This window comes from Portunus trituberculatus, chromosome 6 (genome assembly GCF_017591435.1).
Source record: "Portunus trituberculatus isolate SZX2019 chromosome 6, ASM1759143v1, whole genome shotgun sequence".
In the NCBI taxonomy this organism is placed as follows: Eukaryota; Metazoa; Arthropoda; class Malacostraca; order Decapoda; family Portunidae; genus Portunus; species Portunus trituberculatus.
Window position 1 is genome coordinate 3,593,889 of NC_059260.1, and position 5,000 is coordinate 3,598,888.

The window sequence follows — 5,000 nt, forward strand, 5'->3', positions numbered from 1 at the left end:
CCGCCCTCTCTCTCTCTCTCTCTCTCTCTCTCTCTCTCTCTCTCTCTCTCTCTCTCTCTCTCTCTCTCTCTCTCTCTCTCTCTCTCTCTCTCTCTCTCTCTCTCTCTCTCTCTCTCTCTCTCTCTCTCTGTCTCGTTATTTATGTGTTGTCATTTTTTCCTCCTTTTTAAACCGTCAATTTCAATCAATAAGTTAGTGAGGTCAACTTCCCTTTTCCTCCCTTGTATCCTCTCCCTTTTCCTCCCTTTTCCTTCCCCCTTTCCTCCTCCCCCCACTCCCTTTCCTCCTCCCCCTATTCCCTTTTTTATCTACCTCCTTCTCTTCTCTCCTATTTGGTTCTTCCGTTTCCTGATCATTTTAGTAACTCTCTCTCTCTCTCTCTCTCTCTCTCTCTCTCTCTCTCTCTCTCTCTCTCTCTCTCTCTCTCTCTCTCTCTCTCTCTCTCTCTCTCTCTCTCTCTCTCTCTCTCTCTCTCTCTCTCTCTCTCTCTCTCTCTCTCTCTCTCTCTCTCTCTCTCTCTCTCTCTCTCTTTCCTTCCTCCCCTTTCCTTATTTTCTTCTTCCTCCCTTTGCTTGCCTTCAATCTATTCCCTCCTTCCTTTCTCCTCCCTTTCTTTCTTCCTCCCTTCCTTCATATATACTCTTCCCTTTTCTCTCTCTTTATTTTATTCCTTCATTCTTTTCCTTTGTTTTTTTTCTCTTGTCTATTTTTCTATTTTTTTATTTATCATTTTTTCTTTTTTATCTTCCTTTCCTTTTCTTTTCCTCTTCTTTTTTTTTCCTCTTCTTTTTCTCTCTGTCTCCTGCATTTTTTCCTTCTTTCCTTCATTCTTTTCCTTCTTATCCCTTTTTCTCTATTTTCTCTCCATTTTCTTCCATTTCCTTTCTTTCACTCCCTTTCTCTCCCTGCCTTTTCTCTTCTTTCTCTAACTCCTCCATTTCTTCCTTTTTCTTCCTTCTTTCCTCCACTCTTTTAGTTCCTATCCCTTACTCTCAATTTTCCCTCCATTTTCTTCTATTTCCTTGTCTTTTTCTCTTTTCTCTAATTTCCTTCTTTTCTTCCCTTCCATCCTTCCTTCCTTCCTTCCATTATTCTCTGTCTTCCAATCCTATTCTCCCATTTTTTTTCTTTTCCTTCCTCCTTCTCTCTCTCTCTCTCTCTCTCTCTCTCTATCTCTATCTCTATCTCTATCATTTTCTCTACCTTCCCTTTCCTTCCCTTCTCTTTATCTCACCATTTCTCTCTATCTCCTCTCCTTTCCCCTCACCCTTTCACCTTCCCTCACTTTCTCACCCTCACCCACTCCCCTCTCTCTCTCTCTCTCTCTCTCTCCCCCCCCTCCAACTCTTCCCCCTCCCCTAATTCTGTTGTTGTGATCATTCCTCCGGTAATGTCGGCTCCAGTAACCACTACTTCCGCTCGTTCTGTCCGTGCGCGAGCGGCGGTGACGGACAGGTGTGGCCTCTCACCTGTAATTAACCTGCCAGGGCCGTGAGGGGAGGGAAGGGGGAAGGGTTGAGGGGAAGGGTTGAGGGGAAGGGGGAAAAATGAAGGTATGTTTTGTTAGATTGATTTTTTTTAGTTTTTTTTTTTTCTTAGTTTTGTTTTGGTTTGTGTTTTTTTTTTTTTGTGTGTGTGTGTGTGTGTTTGTGGGTTATTGGTGTTTTCTTCTTCTTCTTTTTTTTTTCTTCTTCTTCTTCTTCGTCTTCTTGTTCCTCCTCTGTTTTTTTTTCTTTTTTTCTGTATTTGTGGCTTACTGGTTTTTCTCCTTCCTCCTTCCTCCTCCTCCTCCTCCTCCTCCTCCTCCTCCTCCTCCTCCTCCTCCTCCTCCTCCTCCTCGTTGGCATATGGTTAATCACCCCTCTGATCGATATAATTGCTCCCCAAAATGCACTTCACCCTACCGTTAGTGTCACCCCACCCTCCTCCTCCTCCTCCTCCTCCTCCTCCTCCTCCTCCTCCTCCTCCTCCCTTCTTCTCATTAATTTTCATGTTCTTCCTTTCTTTCCTTTTGTTATCCTTTCTGTGTCGTCCTTGTCTTCATTATATCTTCCTCATGTCCTCTGTTCATTAATCTTCTTGTTTTCTTCTTCCTCCTCTTTCTCTTCTTCTTCTTTCTTATTTTTTCTTTTGTTTTTATTATTTTTCGTTTTTTTTGTTATTCTCTTTCGTTCTTTTGCTGCGAATGAGAATAATAAGGTAAGAAATGATAAAAGAATGGAGAAAGGAAAAAATGCAATTATAGACTGGGTCACAACAGATGGTAAAGTAAATGAGAGAGACAAGAAAGAAGAGAAAGAAATAAGAAAGAGGAAAAGAAAGAAAACAAGAAGAAAAGAAAGAAAATATATTAGGAAGATGATGGAAGTGAAAAAAATTAGAGGAACTACTACTACTACTACTACTACTACTACTACTACTACTACTACTACTACTACTATTACTATTTATTTACACCAGGAAGAAAAGAAGAACAATAAAGAATAGATATAAAAACATCAAGAAAAGAAAATGAAATATGTAAGGAAAAGATGAGCAGGAAAAAGAGAAAAGAGGAAAAAAGGAGGAAATAAATAGAATGAGGAAAGCAAGGGGAGGAGGAGGAGGAGGAGGAGGAGGAAGAAGAAGAAAAAATAGACCAACATTTAGGTAATTAGATTAAGAATAACAGGGAACATGCAAATGAAGAAAAGTGAGTCATATTTTTCTTCTTTTCTTCATCTTTTTCTTTTCTTTCATTTTTTTCTCTTCATTTTATATTTGTCTACTTTGTAAATATATATTTCTTCCTTTATTTTCCTGATGTGGGAATCGTAATACTCTCTCTCTCTCTCTCTCTCTCTCTCTCTCTCTCTCTCTCTCTCTCTCTCTCTCTCTCTCTCTCTCTCTCTCTCTCTCTCTCTCTCTCTCTCTCTCTCTCTCTCTCTCTCTCTCTCTCTCTCTCTCTCTCTCTCTCTCTCTCTCTCTCTCAGAAACGCCCTACTTTTTGTGTGTCCTCCTCCTCCTCCTCCTCCTCCTCCTCCTCCTCCTCCTCCTCCTCCTCCTCCTCCTCCTCCTCCTCCTCCTCCTCCTTTTTGAACACGTTAAAGTTTAAAAGAAGTTTAAAAAAAGTTTGTCTATATATGTAAATAGAACTTCGTGTTACATTTATGAAAAGATCAGTGTGTGGAAAATCCTAAGCTATTAAAGGAGGAGGAGGAGGGAAGGAAGGAGGAAGAAGAAGAAGAAAAAAATGAAGGAGATTAGGAAGGAGATAGAGAAGTGAGAGGAGAAGTGGTGATGAGAAGGAAGAGGAAGAGGAGGAGGTAGAGGAGGAGGAGGAGGAGGAAGAGGAGGAGGAGGAGGAGGAGGAGGAGGAGGAAGAGGAAAGGAAGGAGAGATAAACTGGCCGATTAAGAAATGGAGGTGGAGAATGAGAGGAATGGGAAATGACAGAAAGAAGAGGAGGATAAGAGGAAGGAAAAGAGAATGAGAGGAAGGGAAAGTAAATGAGAGATAAAGAAAATAAAGAAGAAAATGAATATATGATGAAGAGAAGAATAATTAAAAGGAAAATGAGAAAGAGAGAAAGAGGAGGAGAGTAAGAAGAGAAAAAAAAAGGAAGTGGAAGAAGAAAGGGAAGAAATTTTAAAGAGAAAACAGTGGAGAGAGAGAGAGAGAGAGAGAGAGGTCAGTAAACAAAGAGAGAAGATTATGTAGCAAAACTTTACCAATATCCTGCGTCTCCTCCTCCTCCTCCTCCTCCTCCTCCTCCTCCTCCTCCTCCTCCTCTCTTCCATAAAAGCAAAGAAAATAGAATGAAAATGAATGAATAGGAAGTGAAGAAGAGGGAATAAAGATGAAAAGACAAGGAAATTGTTAGTTTCTTTCTTTCTTCTTCTTCTTCTTCTTCTTCTTACTCTCTGCCTATCTCCCTTACGAAAGAGGAAAAATGAAAAAAAAAAGAAATGAAAAAAAATCAAGAATGGAAGGGATAAAGGAAAAGGAGAGAGAAAGAGAAAAAAAGGAAGGAAGGAAGGAAGAGAGAGAAATTAAGATTAAAAACAAAAACGAGAAAAAGATAAAGAACAAGCGAAAGAGGAATGAAAGGAGAGAATAAAATAATAAAAGAGAGAGAGAGAGAGAGAGAGAGAGAGAGAGAGAGAGAGAGAGAGAGAGAATATACTAAGGAACATTGAAAAGGAGAGAAAAGGAGGAGTGTTTTGAGGGAGGAAAGAAATGGAGAGAAAAGAGAGAGGGAGAGGGGAGGGAAAGGAGGAAGGAGGGAGAGATGGAGGAAAGGAAGTAAAAGATAAACAGTTTGGAGAAAAGAATGTGGAAGTTACTTATTGGAAACTAATTATGAAGAAGAGAGAGAGAGAGAGAGAGAGAGAGAGAGAGAGAGAGAGAGAGAGAGAGAGAAAGTGATATTGGTCATGTAAATAGAAAAAGGGAATAAATACAGGTAAACGAAAGGGAAATAGGAAAAACATGTTAATAAAGGAAGAAGAAGAAAAGAAAGAAAAGAAGGAAGGAAAATGGAATGAGGAAAAGAAAAAGATGGAAAATAGAGAAAAAAGAATAATGGAGGAATAAATAAAGCAAGATATGAAGAAGGAGAAAAAAGAAGAAGAAGAAGAAGAAGAAGAGGAGGAGGAGGAGGAGGAGGAGGAGGAAGATAGTTTCCGTGCAAGACAATTATTGAAGAAAAGGAAGAATGAGGAAAAACAGGAAAATAAAGAGGAAAATTTATATACAGGTACTAATTCATATATTTTCATTTTTTTCCTTTTCTTTTCATTCAGCCAATATAATTTTCGCTTTCATAAGTAATGTTTTCAATTAAGCTTAAGTGTTCCACGGAGGAGGAGGAGGAGGAGGAGGAGGAGGAGGAGGAGGAGGAGGAGGAGGTACATAGAGAAAGCAGAGAAGGGAGGAAAAAAAGAGGAAAAAAAAAGATAATGTTCTTGGGGAGAGAATAGTAGAGAAGAAGAGGAGGAGGAGGAGGAAGAGGAGGAGGA

General features: G+C 39.7%; 1 protein-coding gene across 3 annotated transcripts in view; it reads left to right on the plus strand.

Moving 5' to 3' along the window:
* The window catches only part of LOC123517340 (limbic system-associated membrane protein-like), a 198,942-nt gene that overhangs the window by 117,002 nt on the left and 76,940 nt on the right, over nt 1–5,000 (plus strand). The gene's annotated exons all lie outside the window — the stretch shown is intronic.